A 16,891-nucleotide genomic window follows, 5' to 3' on the forward strand; every position below is an offset into this window, starting at 1 on the left:
TGATTACAATTTAGATGATGATGTTATTACTTAGCAAAGGAATGATGAGGTATTTCTTGAGACTAACAATTATTTTTAGAATAAAGGAGAGCCAAAGTAGGAACAAAGTTTGAAACCTTTAGTAGAGCCAAGAGTTGAGATAGAAACTCCTACTTTAGGTAAGAATATGATAAAGAATCACCCATCCAAGTAGATCATCAGAAGTAAAGATAAAGGTGCAATGAAAAGAAGAAGATTCAATGAAGGAAAATGTTTAATATCTCAAGTTGAGCCTAAGAATGCAAATGAAGAATGTAAAGATGATCATTGGAAACAAGCTATGAAAGAGGAATTGGATCGGATAGTAAAGAATGAGACATGGGAATTAGTTCCAAGACTAGCAGACAAGAATGTGATAGGAACTAAATGGATATTTAGAAACAAGATGAATGAATAGGGTGAAATTCTATAGAACAAAGATATGTTGGTAGGTAAAGGATACTCATAGCAAGAATGAATAGATTATGAAGAGACCTATGCCCTCATTGCTAGAATAGAAGTAGTTTGATTATTCTTAGCCTATGCAACACAAAAGAAATTCAAAGTGTGTCAAATGGATGTCAAGTCAACATTTCTTAATGGAGAACTTGAAGAAGAAGTGTACATTGCTCAAGTAACCTATAGGTTATCCTTTGATAGATGATAAGGACATAGTATACAGATTGAGGAAAGCATTGTATGGCTTGAAGCAGGCACCCGAAACCTAGTATGCAAGGTTGGACATGCATTTGACAAATCTTGTATATAGAAAAGGTATGAAAAATAACAATCTCTATTGAAAATAAATTGATGATGGTTTGATAATTTGGTAATATTTGTTGATGATATCATATTTGGGGGAAATGATGAAGAAAGAATTTGAAATGAGTATGATAGGAGAGATGAAATACTTTTTAGGATTACAAATTGGATAGAATAAAGAAGGAATTTTTATTTCTCAAACTAATTACTTGAAATATTTACTAACTAATATTGGTTTGGAAACATGCAAACCCATTCGAACACCTATGGAAACTAGACACAAGTTATCTACAAAGGATGAGAAACCTACTATTGAGCATAAGAAGTGTAGATCTATGATTGGAGGATTACAATATCTCACTAACACAAGGTTGGATATAGCAAATGTAGTTGGACTTGTTGCAAGATTCCAAGCTAATCCTAGAGAAGCACATTATGTAGTAGTTAAAAGGATATTTAGATATCTAAAGGGAACATTTGAGTTTGGATTATGGTATGATAGATCTAGTGATTTAAATCTATGTGCTTATATTGATGAAGATTGGGTAGGTCATATGGATGACAAAAAGAGAACTAGTGGTGGAGCCTTCTTTCTTGGAGGAAGATTGGGTTTTTGTTTAAGTAAGAATTAGGATTGTACATCACAAAGTACAACAAAAGTAGAATATATTGTAGCAATAAATAATTGCAATCAAGTTATTTGGATGAAATAGATGCTAAAGGACATAAGGATAGAAATCAATGAACTTGTTGTTATACATTATGACAACACAAGCACGATAAATACATCTAAGAATTTAGTGTTGCATTCTAAGAACAAGAACATTTATATTAAGTATCACATGTTGAGAGATAAAGTTGCAAAAAAGGAAATCAAATTGGAGTATGTGACCACTAAAGAGCAGACTGCAAATATATTCACTAAGCCTCTTCTCAAAGAGACTTTTGAGTATTTGCAAGGTATGCTTGTTGTTATGCCCCTTCCTACATCATAATAGAAGATGCAAGAGTGCATTAGTCTAGTGTAACAGAGCACCATTTTTGTTTGGACTAAATGTTGATTCTTCTTATATGGGGGAGTATTTGTGATGGACTAAGTCATTAGGACTTGTTGGATATTGTGTTGAACAATGTCTTTGGACACTTGAGCTAAGTAAGAATTAGTTGTTGCAAATTTTGATGCAATAAAGTTAGTTGTTGAAATCTTTGACATTGATGTCAATGGGGGATAAGTTTGGCATGAAAAATAGCAGAGGAAGATAGCATGCATAACATGATAGTTGGAGAAGTTTGGCATTAGCACAAGTTTGGAAGAAGTACAACATGGAATGACAGTTTGATAGAAAGCACATTGAGGTATATCAATGGGGGAGAATAATTGATGAAGAGGATTTGAAAAGAAAGATGAAAATCTTTTTGTTGGTATTCTTGAAACTAGATTTTTTTCATCTATGTTGCCATCAATGCCAAAGGGGGAGATTGTTGCAAGCATGAATGCTGATGATATTCATATGGGGGAGTATTGTACATATGCTACTATAATGATTTGTGACATTCATGACTAAGCTTATCATTGATGTCAACATAGTAGTTTTCTATAGTATCTAATAGAAGAATATCAGAAAGATCAAGTTGGTAAAAATGACTAATTGAGTATTCTAACTATCTCAGGCTATGGGAGATACTTCTAAGTATCTAGTATATGAATTAAATGTCATAATAAGAAATGATAAGTCTAGAAGAAGTTATGTAAGTTTTGATGATGTCTTTTCTAAGATAGAGTTTATAGAGGCATGCTGTGGTAAACTTGTTATATCTCCTAGCAAAATTCTTATTCTTAGAATTGAGGTTGAGGGTATGAAGAAGACATGTTTTTGATGATGTGGCTAAGTTTACTGATCATAATATTGTGTGTACAAAAAGTTATTCAAGTTGCAAGGTATAAGATCAATGGTATCACTAAGTGTAACATGTTCTTAATAAGGTCCTATAATGATTAATTGATAAGGTATAATAGCTAACTTAGGGAATATTTTTGAGGATTCAGTATAAATGAAGTATATTTTCCTTTATCATGATACATGGAATGGTATAGTTTTTGATTGATGATAAGCAACAATAGGAACAAAATGTGAAGTTGAACAGAGTAGAGTGGAAGTGAAGAAAACTTTATTACCAATGTTTTGCTGAGTGATTTGAGGTTTGATATTTGGATCTAAAGTTTATGACCTAGTCTACAAGGTCTAACAATGATTGTTTTAGTTGACAGAATAAAGGAAAGATAAATCTAATAGTAAATTTCATGTTTGAGTAGTGAGCTCTTATTGTAGTTTAAATTTCTTGTTTGGGCAATGGGCTCCTCTTGCATACATTGTACTATAACTCCTAACAGGGTTGGAACAATTCCTAACAAGGTTGGAATCTCCTAATAGGGATTCAAAGTCTCCTAATAGGGACTCTATGTACTAAATGTTGTAATAGACTCCTAAGAGGGTCCATCCTCTAACAAAGAATATTTATATTAGTAAATCATCTTGTGGGCATCATTACCATTGGGGTTTTCCCTCTAATCAAGGGTTTCCCTAGTTAAAATATCTTTTGTAATTGTCTATGTGCATCTTATTATGGTTGCTATTTTCTTTGGTTGAATGCTTAAGTTTTTTTAAAGAAGATAAATGTTTTAATTGTCAGATAACTGATTCACCCCTCCCCCTCCTCTCAGTTATTTTGGTTGACTATTATTTCTAACAGGGGTGAGTATCCATATTATAATTCAAAAGGTGTGGAGTTTGTACCTTTCTTGACTTGTACTCAGTTCAAAGGTATAAATAGTTATATTGACAGCTTCTCTCCAGTATTTCAAAGAAACATTCTTCTCCATCATTAGTGTTCTAGCACAACGCATTACACATTTGTTCCTCCTTTTAAAAATCTCAATTTGTGGAGGGGTCCTAGGTGTGGAATTTTTTCTCTTGATTCCTCTATCATAATAGAAAATTTCAAACTCATTTGATGTAAACTCTCCACCTCTGTCAAATCTTAGACATTTCAATCTTTTACCCATTTCCTTTTCAACTCTTTCCATATGCCACTTAAACATTTGAAAAGAATCATATTCTTCTTTTTAAAAAATTACCATCATCACTCTTGAGTAATCATCAACCAATAGGATAATGTAGTATTCACCTTTGTATCTTTTCACATCAATTGGTCCCAATAAATTAGTATGAACTAATTCCAAAATTTCTTTTGAAGTATGAGTTTTACTTTTAAAACTAGACTTTGTCATCTTGCCTAACTAGTATTGTTTGAAAATCACATTATCAAGTTTCTTCATTTTTGGAAAACCTCTAACTCTTTTCATCATACTGATACTAACCAAATTGTCCAAATTTACATGAATAACCTCTTGTGCCATAGCCACATATCATTAAATTGTACAATAATACAAGTAACAACATTCATATCAAGATAGAATAGATTACCTCTAGTTTGATCTCCACTTATAATTATTTTTCCATTAGTATCATAGATCTTAGCCTTTATGTTATCAAATTCAACTTTACAACATGAATTATTCAATTATGATACACTCAACAAATTATAGTTAAGTCTTTCCACATTGTAAGCAGTGTCACACATGATCTTATATGTCAATATTATTGATCCTTTTCCATTAATCAGAAAGGATTCATCATTACCAAATTTTAAATCTATTTCCATTTTAAAACATGAACTCACTTTTATCTACAATCATTTGATGTGAACATTTACTATCAATAATCCATCTATAATGTCCTACTCAAAGATCCTTGGAACAAGGATAAAGATAAGAAAAAATTATTTATTTATTTTTTAAAATAAGTATGGATGCACATGATATACAATATATGAGGATCACAAAGCTCACAATGGAAGACTAAACATCCAAACATCAATAGATCTCAATATGCCACTACTAACCAAAATGACTAATAATGAAAGGATTCAAATGATTTCGAATCCAAAACATTCTCAAATTGAAATGAAATTCCAATGTATTCAAGAAGACCATAGAGGGTAGCCAAAACACCTCCCAAAAACTTCCAGTTAGACAGAAAAGTGCCTATTGTCTAAATGGACATGTTTTTTCCTAGACCTAGGCAATACTTTAGTTCAACATTATGTGATACTTTCTAGTATTGTACGACCTTTCTAAAAAAGGCATGCAATACTTTCAGGGTCTAGGTGAAACTTCTCCTAAATTCATGTAATACTTCATAAGTTTTGTACAACCTTTTCTTCAATGGGTGTATGATACTTTACAATATCACACAATATTTCTCCTCAAGATGTGCGATACTTTTTAGTATAGCACAATATTTCTTCTTTGGGCATGCAACACTTATAAGTGTCACCTAGTAATGTAACACGATCACCTAGAACAAGCAAGAACTCTCCAATGAGCATTTAGAAAGGAACAAGAAGAGATGTAACCTCCACACTAGGGAGTACATGATCCACATATTGAGGTATAAACACTCGAACACTAAACTACAAGACAAAAATTATATTTAACCATCTAACATAGTAGTGAAGGGAAAGAACTAAAAGCAACATTATAATGTACTAAAATAACAAGCTAAGTGTGTGGTTCCTCCCAACTATAATAGCATCATGAAACCTCGAAGGTCCTAACCATCCCCCATGTCTAGCATCCCATCTATCAACTAGATAGTCAGAGATGTCTTATAAGGACATCACTACTAAAGTGTAATAACATCAAAAGAATAGGCAATCTAACATGTTAATCCAAAAGCAATAGATACTCCAAATAATTGAATCACATCATCTAATCATATTCTAAACATCATGGTAAGGGAATGTGTCAATAAACTAACATCATCTAAGCATGACCTCCAAGCATTCCAATGAAAGAATAAATCATAAGAAAGCATACTCTAGAATATGAAGTACCAAGTGAAAACATTTGGAAACTATCACACTAGGATAGTAGACCATCTCTATACACTAGTCCCCAGTAGTGGTATCGGTAGCTACACCTCCCAACCAGATGAAGCTTATAGGTCCACTCCCATCGTGCTGATAGAGATAATGATCCAACAAAAAACATACATCAAGAAAATGTCCATAGCTAACACTTGTGCCAATTAGTAGTAATGATTGAAACCAAGAACATGAGACAATGCAAGTACTAAATGTATTGGTCACACTCAATGGGTTACCATGTAGGGGGTTAACATCATGGAGAGTTGCTTAGCATCAGAAAGCTCAAGCTCAGATCATGTAGCTTAACTCCCCAATGGAAGACTCTTATAGTAAGCATTTTATAAGTTCTATTACCACCCAATTTTTTAATTTAATATCACCTACTTAAAACTTCTATATGCCAACCCTCAAGAAATAGTCACTGGGCTATAGAAATAGAAGCCCCCTCCATATGCTACCCTACCCAACCCAATGCCAAATTATCATAATTTCCAAAAGTACCATGGAACATCAAGCCTCGCAAGTCACCCATAAAATGTACATGCACTTTCTTGTGTGTGGCACACCACCATCATGAAGATCATAACATAAGGACTGGATGAGAATACAATAAAAAAATACACTCAATTGAAATAGACTCAAGAGGATAGATGTGACATGCATCGTAGTACAACTAAAAAGTGCAACAATGATCTAACTAGCATCCCAATGGATGATCTAGGTCAACAACCAATATCATGCCAAGAAAACTCAAGAAAATAGGGCAACATGCAAAATGAGGTTAAAAAACCCAAAATTAGAAAACTTTAAAATAGAAACCCATTTGGTCTTAGGGGAAAAAAGCCTCAAAAATTTAATAAAATTTGTGTTTGAACATCATATGCAAAAGTAACCAACATAATGGTGTGAAACCCAGAAACCTCATCCCAAAAATTGGAAAAATGTTCATACCCAACCAATCGGGAAGAATCAACAAATAGAAATAGAGGGGAACATTAGTTCTTAGCCTCCAAAAAAAATAGCTATTAGAAATAAAACCATAAGTGGAGCTAAAACATGAAAACGTGAGAGACCTACCTAATAGCCAAAAGGGATAAAACAAAGAATAGCTAGATAAAATAAATAATTCATAGATGTAGCTAAAAATGATGACAAAGCAAGGTCTCCCCAACCTTGATCCAATGAGTCCATCCTCATGATGATCCCACACCCATAGCTCTCATAACAAATAGGAACCCAATCCTTCAAAAAAGGATTTCAAAAAAAGCTCTCAATTTTCCAAATTGTAAAAGTAAGAAGTAAGGAATTAAATTCCCCTTTCAATAGTTATTCACTTTTGGAGTGAATAATTGATTAGAGTAAATAGCTAGTTATACTAGCTAGACTCTTATTCAACCAAAATGAAAATAGGCTATTCCAAGTACTTTGAATTCATCTAAGGAAAAGCTACTAGAAATTAAAAATTTATTAAATAAAGCTTGAAAACCCTGAAACCAAAATCATAGAAGGCCTTAACAACTTCTTGACAATTTGAACCTCTAAATGCATAAAAACAATCACTAGTCTAATCACATAATGCAAATGAGTCCAAATTCAACAAATCACTAGAGGGTTTAAATAACTAGTTAAATAAGATACATCAACCATATATGGATGATATTAGTAAAATGAATAGTTGAATAACTAATTCCATGTCCCACTACTAGGGATATAAAGCTTGCACACTAAAATACATGATCAAGTGCAATTGCATATAATATCATAGCCAAAGTAATAAATGCATTAAATACCAAATTGAACCATTTATACAATTATACTCATATAATCCTTTTACATCACTCACATTCACATAAAACATAATGAAGCAAGAATGAAGTAAATCACCATAGCATTAAATCCACATCTAACATAATTAGAGATATGTCCAAATACCAGATAATCACAAAACACATTGTCATCTCAAAATAACATCAACATGCAGATATGATGAATTCAATAGCATAGTAGTATAACATCTATGATACAAAAATCAAAGTATAACATTTGACCCTCAGGTCATCTCAATGAGACATAAAAAGAGTATCAAGTATCTCTCAAATCAAAATCAGGGTAAACTTTAAGAAAACCCCCTCTAGAAAAAGATATAAATTATTAGTGAATCTCTAATTATTTTGAAAAACCAAATCATTTTTATCAAAGAATCTCACAATTTTTAATTTTTAATATTATTTACATTGGCAATTATTTTGGAATCATAATTTTTGAGTGCAAAATATTGCTAAATCTCAATAATAATAGAAAGTTTGCTAATCATCATGGAATATTACAAATCAAAATTTAACATATTTTATATCATGTAAATTATGAGGATAATTAAATTATATTTTAAATTAATAGTAAAAATTAAATATTGGTAATATATCCCTAAAGTAATAATTATGATAATTATTGGTGAATTAATTTTAATTTCTTCAATAATATATAATATTTAGGTGAATCAAATCTAATCATGTATCGAATATTGTGGTGAATCTTTGAGTTTAATATTTTTTAATAAAATAAATTATTGAGTGATTTTAAATATTTTAGAGCTAAATTTAATAAAAATGTAGTGATTTAGGTTGCATTAAATCTTGAATTATTAGCCAAATTACTAGCAATTTTTTTTTGAAATTCAAAAAATTATGAATGTTCACTACTAAAAAACCACCCTAATCAAAATATAACAAGGGGGTTAGTGTTGTTGCACCACTTTTTACCTTGTAACCATTCTACAAAGTGGGAAAGTCTTGTGTCTTCGTAAAGTCTAGGTAGGTCTGAGTCTAGTTTTAAGTCCCTTTAGGTGGAAGGAGTTTTCATCATATTTTTCATCTTTCCCTTCCCCACATTTCATGGCCAGGTGGTTTTCCTTTATGTTGTGATTCTTATGAGTAGCTTAGTACCTAATCCAATGGAGATTGTTGCAACATGCAAAGATTATTCACAAAGTTGAGTTTGATTGTAGCTTATCATAATCTTCATTAAAAGAACAAACTTATGAAAAATTGGACTTTGCCTTCTCCTTAGCAGGTTTTCAACCCACAAAGACAATTTCTCGTGAAGAGCACCAAATGATGCATATGAGCTACAATAAGAGAAAGATAAATTTACTTATAAGGAATTCTTGTTTCCTTTATGATTATCTACCTTACTAAGTATTAAAGATTCGTCACAACTCTCAAAATCCTCTTTGGTAGAAAAATGAAAATTGACTTCTCCTCGGTAGGTTTACAACCCATGAAGTTCATTTTTCGTAAAAGGCAATTTTAAAAGAAATAAATGAAATATGGGCCCCTAATGAAGTTTCACACTTCTTATGGATAGCTTTCGAAGTCAAAGGAAGAAATAAGTTAAAAGGTAAAGGTGAAAAAGAGGCCTGGGTGAAGAAATGAAAATCGTCTTCTCCTTGGTGGGTTTTCAACCTATGAGGATGATTTTCCATATTTAAAAGAAAATCAAGTTTATAAGTGAATTGGACCCACATTTCACATGAAAAATATTTTAGGAGAATAATGGAAACAATCCAATCATTGTGAGGAAGATCAACTAGGCAGGATTTGATCTGGTAGATATTTTTTTATAGAGTACTTTGTTCATAACTTCTTGAAACTTAAAGGGAAATGGGAAAGTAAGTGTAAAAGGATGAAAAGTTACCATTGGGCCAATAGAATAGTGAAAATACATTGAGTTATCTGTTAAGACCCCCACATTTACTATTTCAATGGATTTTTCCTTTAATTCATTCGTGTGGCATGAATCATGAAGATCAATGGGTGAATTGAGACTCCTATATAGATGGAAACATAAACAAATGGCAACTAGGTTTGCAAGTTTTGATGGGTTCAATGGAATCAAGTCCACACTATAGAATTTCACAAATACTTCACTCCACTTTTAAAATATGCAAGATTTTCAAAAGAGGGTGAAATTGGAGCCAATTCATCCCATAATTGAAAAGCTCTGAGGATGTGGGCTAGTTGAAGCAGCTAGTTTCCTAGTGGCAGTCCAAGCTCTGGAATTGATCTATGAATGCATAAATCACTACAATCTAGATACCAGGCAGATTGTATTACCTGATGTTATGGCATTCATTTTGATTGATAGATAAACAATAGTGAATTGTCTATGAATTCCAGAGTGAGAGGAGTTTTTAGAATTTACAATTGGTGGAGCCATCTCTAAGTTTTCCACAAAGAAGATGGTCTGGAGAAGGGAGATTATGCAAACATGGTTTCAAAATTTGTGAAGCACTAAGAGTAAGATCCCTAAGACCCTTTTTGGTTGTAATCTAAAACTTGAGATTGCAGACATTTTGGTTCTCCTGCATAGATTGAAAGGTGAGGTAGAAGCTCTAAATTGTGTTGAGAAATATTTCTTTTTGGTACAAGTTACCTATTTAGATACTCAATATATTGATTGGGCTCATGAGGTAAGTGAGAATATTTCCGATGCTCTCAACACCACAAAGTTCTACAACACCTTCTAATGTCTTCTTTTCTGATTTACATGCTACCTTCTCTATAGTTATAGTCAGGCCTCCCAAGGGTAGAAAATTTCCCTAATGATGTGAAGTCTTATGAATTTTACCCATATTTGTAGTTTGAAAATAGTTATGTTGAATACATAAGAGTTAATGATGCATTTACAATGAAAATTTGTAGGGAGCTTCAAGGATGCCTGAAGAGGAGATTCAGATTGGAGGCAATGATGGCTATTAGTTAGTTTGGGAGCTATTTTTTCTAGTTCTCATCTTTCTCTTATTTACGTTGTTGGCACTCAAAATTGTAGCCCTGATTTTGAGCATCATTCAAGAAATTAAGTCCTATAAATGCTCATAAATGCATGTGTACCCAACTATACCTTTGAGCCCTATGAGGTGTTTAATGTATCTAACACCATACATTCAGTGCATCTAAGTGTTTCATATAGTCAAACTATTTTTCTAAGCCATTTCGTGAAGTTTCATTTTGAGCAAATTCCAAATTTGCATTTTTGCCCCAAGTGTCGAACATCGATAGGAGGTCGTGTTTGCAACTTAATATCTAGCATCCAGTAATGTTTCATGACTTTCCTCTTTGAGAGTATTTATTTTCCATACCTAAGAGCCTATGTTTCAAATTTTGAGTCATTTTGAATCCATTTGACTAGGTTTTGAATCCCTCAAAGTTGGTTGTTTATCAATGTTATGTTGATATGAAATGTTCAAAATTTTGGGAAGCCCTGTTTGATGAGTCATAGCTTTGATTTAGTTGATCAAAATGAGAAAATTCCTATTTCATTACATTTTAGAGGTCAAATACTTTCTATGTCTCAAATTTGAGCCTATTATGAATCTGTTCGATCAATTTTCAAATGCAATTCCAAATGCAATTTATAACTCTTTACTGGTGTCAACATTTGTGGATTTGTCAAAAACCTTGTTAGTGATGTCATATCTCAAGATCTATGATAGGTGAGATTGAATGGATATTACCACTGTTTTGTACTCTAAAAATACTTTAAGTGTACCAATTTCCAAATCTTGATGAATCTGTTTGCACATTTTCCCAGGTCCACTCCATTTGCTAAAAATGTTTTCTATCAGTGTTTCTAGTTTGCAAATTTTGAGTAGCCTACTTTGGCTACTTTCCATTCACATCCTATTATTCATCATCAGCCCAAATTGTAGATCCATACTCTCCTCATGACAATGAACCAATTTCCCAATCTTCATTTTCCCAAGTGTTAGTTTGTCTAGTTTTTGAAGCCAAATCTAAATACAATTTATGGTTTTCTGACATGTTTTCTTGCAGGCAGTTTTGAGAGATCAACATCAATGGTCAATATCTTTTGACCCAAATTTCATCATGAGATAAGATTCAACATGGTGCAAATATGTGGAACAAAGAATCAATGTGTTTTTTTTTAGAGCCTGGTTAGTTATGTGGGTCAATTTTTAAGGCTAGTCAAAGGACCTCCTAGGACAAAGTTGACTAGTTGTAGAAAGAGAAAAATTAAGCTTCAAATGTTGATTCAGTAGTCAAATTTGATTTGGATTTGTATCAGATGGTGAATAGATCGATTCATCATTTCAATTGTTTGGAAACAAATTTTTTTTAGCTAGACCCACTTTGGGGCCTAGCTAAATTCATCAAATTTATGACATTTGTGAGGACAATATGTTTTAAAGCTAAGTTAAATGCCTATTGTTCAAGGAACCATTGAATCTCATGTGAAGCATAAGGAAGATAGAGATGATGAATAAAGATGGTTAGAATTGCTCAAAGGCCACCAATATCATCCAATTTGATGGCAGTGCTGAGTGAGTAAAGATTAATGTGGAGGTAAGATTGAAAGTTGTAAGAGTAAGGCATACTAACTTGAATAAAGTTTCCTTCCCCCAATTTTTAGTTCCTTGCCTTTTTATCATAAGTGTGCAATTAGAAGGCAATTGCCACTCCATTTTATACTTCAAAAAAATGTGGCTCCTAAATGGCAGGGGTGTCTCCTTCCTAAGTAGAAGTTCAAGCTTTCTCAAATTTATCCCCTCAACTGAGTTTGTATAGAAAGAAAAAGTGTGCAAAACCACTCTTCATTCAACTCAAGTAGTGGCAGTGGTTTAATTGAGCCCATTTCTATGAATATGGTAGAGAGGATTACAAAAAAAGCTCAACCAAAGCTTATGCTTGAATTTGACTTAGATTTCAGTATGGTAGATCATGATGATCCTTCACACCAATCCCTACAAAACTTTAATAGCCTATGGGTAGCTGAGTATGCAAATAATTTGGTATTTGTCTTTTCATCAGGCTGATCACTATAGAGATATATTGTATTGAGGGGACTAGTGCCATTTCTTATGCCTATGATACATGTTTTATTGGTGGGTATAGAGACATTTTATGGACTTCATCCTAATGCTACGTGGCTTAATCTACTTGACCAAGGATGGAACAGAGAGATTTTTTTGGAGGAGGCCAAAATGTTCCCTCAACTTTGACTACAGGAAGATGTAGACCAACAGTTGCACAAAGTTATTTTTTATTTGAACAAGGAGGAAGTTGTCCCAAACCAAAGTTGAAAATGTTTGAATCTATAGCACAAGTTTCCAAGAAGGAGAAAGAGGCGGCAATAGTAAACATAGATGAATTGAAAGTCTCTCAAAACAAGTAGTCCCATGCAGGAGAAGTACTCAACTCCCACAGGAGGAGCCATGTAGCTGATGAACACTCCAAGTTTTCAGTCTAAGAAAAAGAATCCACATTTTTATAAAAAAGAGCCCATGCCATACCAAAAGGAAATCCATCGATCTTTAAAGCACAACCCATTTTAGCCTTCATTGAAGGATTGAACCTTTTTGTGGTTAATTTGTCATATTTGAAAGTGAATGTGATTCATAGGGTTTTGTTTTATTCCATTTAGATCAATTAGTTTTGCTTCAGAGAGTCATAAGATTGATGAAGAGTAAAAAAGGGTATTTTTCTTTTTCCAATTGTCTTGCACTTAAGGATAAAAGGAACGCTCTTAGGATTCCACATTCAAAATTTTCTACAATATTACTGCATTCAAGAAAAACCATAGGGTTTGAATGATGGCAACCAAAAAATTCTTCTATATTTTTGTTGCATTCCACACATTGAGTTGGATAATAATTTTCCCACTTAAAAAGGGTGCCATTTTGGAGAATTCATTGGCCAGTCAAAAGGAGATCATGCTATGAAAGGAAGGTGTTCCAAATCAATCACAGAGCACAGAGAAAAAAGCCATCAAATAACAATATCCCACATGCCTTGTGGGTGATGATAGTTAAATGTTTAAATATTGTTCAAGACAACATAGAGGTGTCTTAAAAGAAAGATGCTTTTTTGAAGCCATGCATGTGTAGGTGGGTCCAACCTAAATAGCTAAAATGTGTTAAATTTTGAGCATGCATACAGACAAAGATGTTGATGTGTAATTTGGATGATGAGATGCTGCCACATGGAGAATCTCATAGCTATCCCTATATCACTTAGCAAAGTTGTGCATGCAACAACTATAATGACATAGAGAATGTGCAAACGTCTCATAGAGGTGGTGATGACATGGCATCAGTGGACAAGTGAGATTCTAGAAAATGTGACTGGAATTTGGTGGTTGCCACGTTGCCACTAGAAAAATGAACATTTTCTAGCAAGCGACATGGAAACTTGCCGAAAAATTCAAGAATCTAGCAAAGAGTTGAGATAGAGATGTGGGTTCCACCCAAGAACTGATGGCTAGTAAGATTATGACAAGCGGCACTTGCCCAGCGGACCTACTGGAGATGTGACACATGGCATTATTCAATTGGTTGAGAGGATATGATGACCTTTTTCAAACAAACAAAAAAAATATCCCCTTGTGTTCAATGTGCAATTGAATAATTTGATTTCAAATAATTAATTTCTATAGTTTAAACTATATAATATTTTAATTTTTTAAATTTTATTCTCTTATGTGCAAACCTATGAATAGAGACCTAAAATTTAGGGGGGCATAACAAGGTCAATTTTTTCTCAAAATAGGTGCTCCAATATACCGTTGGAACTAGAACGATTTGAATTTTCCATTTCTGAGGTTGGTTTTTGTATAGGTGCTCACAAGTTCACACTATAAGCCAATTTGTGATTTTCAGGGCATTCTTAGCAGAATGGGAAAAATTTGTCAAGGAGCATCAAATTTGGTCATGAGGTAGATTTAAAGGCTTGTTGAAGTCTGAATGTGGAGAAAATTGACTTTAATCAATTTTCTTGCATTCTAGAGGCCATTTTAACTTATTTTCACTTTTTACGTTGAGTTCATTTTAACATCAAAAATCATTTACATTCTTTCATCATCTAGTTTTTGAGATATTTGATGCTTTTGAGAGGTAAAATGAAAGATTTGATTCACCCATGGAAGAGAGAGATTAGAGAGATTATTTTCATGGCAAAGAGAGAGAATTTCAAGCAGACACATGTCAAATGTAAAGTAGATCTGGGAATTCTTTCTTCTATATCATTCTCCTTCTTTCTCATTTAGAGGGTTCCAATTTTCAAAAAGAAAAATTTTCATGGTTTTGATACCATTAGGGGTTCCAATTTTTCACTGTGAGACCATTGGTTCCATTTTTTGACATGTTTCCTTGACTATGACACCATTCTTTTAGCATAATTCTCTTATATGAATAGCAGTAGTGTAGATTATAGAATAAGTTCAGATCTATTTAGGTGTTTTGTGTTTTGATTTCATGTATTTGAATGTATTGTTTCAAAGAAATTAATGTGAATGGGCAAGAACTTCATTAGTTTCATTCTAATTCTCATATCTTGTCTCAATAATCTTCAATGTTTTATGCTCTTTGAACAAAGAGCTTAGGTCATAATTGTAGTCCCTTAAGTCTATATGTTGTTTCATTGTTGCTTATAACTCAAGGGGTTATGTAAATGCTTTAGAGAAATTATCAGGGTTTCAAGTTTATTGAGGAGGATATCATGTAAGAATAAGATTTAAATTGAACATGGATGTCTATTTACAAGGTGAATGGATAGATCATATATCTGAATATCTGAAGAAGTATCAGGTATCTAAATGTATGTGATTGATTCATGGAATTGCCTAATGGATTAGGCACTAGTCAACTACAAGATCATTATTTCATGATGCTACATATTAGGGGTTTTTGTTGAATTCAACATTATTAATCAAATGCTTTTCTCCTTTCATGTTGAAGAGCTACAATAGAATGCCCTCACTCAGCTTATGAATTTCCTAGATTTGCAATTTGCTACTATAGAGCTATGTCATTTCATGAGTCATTAGAAGATATAAGGGTTAAATCTACTAATTATAGATTCAAGGATATGGTTTGCACTAGTACCATATTGATTGAATCTAAGGTCCACCTACCTAGGTTTTGTAGAGCCTAAAGTGATGAAGGGTCAAGCCCTATAGTTGGCCCCATGTTTGAAATAATGTGTTAAGGATGGGAGTTACCTGCCCCTAGATGTGTCATATTCTCATTGGGGTAATCAGAAACTAGTAACATTTTTAAACACCAACATACATCTTGTAGCTTTCAATGGATTCCCCTTAAAGCTGTTAAGGTACTTGAGTGACATAATCATGCTGATCGAGATAGTGGGGCAAGCCATTTAAGTGAATGTTCTTAGTAGGAGTTTGAAGAAGAAGGGATATGAGTTCCCTATGAAGGTGGGAGCTTTCAGCTATGAGTCCAATTCTGATGCAAAGAACATGCTAAAGGTCTTCAAGATGAAATATAGATTGGAAATGTATGTGGTCTTAAGACCCATGTTTGACCCAAATGGGTATGCACGAGAAGTGTTGCAAATTAGGAGTGTGATCAAGCACATCACCATGGTCAAAGACTATTGGGTAGATTGTAAAGATTAATTTGAAAGTTGAGACCATGCTTTTGCTAGATTAACAGTGGATCAAGTTAAATGTATCAAGTCAAACTTAATGTTAAAGGAATTGAAGATGATGGGTAGAATATGTATAGTAATACATATTTGACAAAGATAAGAAATATCCCTATCAGTTCAGAGCCCTATCAAGATATTGGGGATGATTTAGATATTATGATGGCTTGAATTATTAAAAGGACTAAGAAGTGGGTAGAGTGGACTACAATGGGAAGAATATGAAGTAAGAACACCCCCACTCAAGCTCCTTTAGCATATACTCCTCCTACCTCACAAGCTAGTACATCAACTATCACCCTAGCCATCACTCAAGGACTAGCTCAACTGGTAGGTAGAGGTGATCAACCTCTAGATAAGAATATTCCTTTGATAAAAGCTTGTCAAGATGGCTCTTCTCCAATGATCGGTACTCAATTGGAAGCTGAGAACAAAGTAGAGGAGCCCAAGGATAGAACTGTTACCCCAATTCCTTCACCTCATGGTAGTCCTATTCGAACCATGAGTGCTACACTTCTTCAACCAAGTAGCCCTTAGGTACAAGTAGTAGATTTGGGAGATGGAGGAAGTAGTGATAGTGAGTCTACCAAGTTAGAGGAAGTGGCTAAAAAGATTGCAAAAATGGAGAGAGGCCAAGAGTCTTCAAATATTGTTTATCAAAC

This window comes from Cupressus sempervirens, chromosome 11 (genome assembly GCF_028749045.1).
Source record: "Cupressus sempervirens isolate cs-2001-9-10 chromosome 11, ASM2874904v1, whole genome shotgun sequence".
NCBI lineage: Eukaryota > Viridiplantae > Streptophyta > Pinopsida > Cupressales > Cupressaceae > Cupressus > Cupressus sempervirens.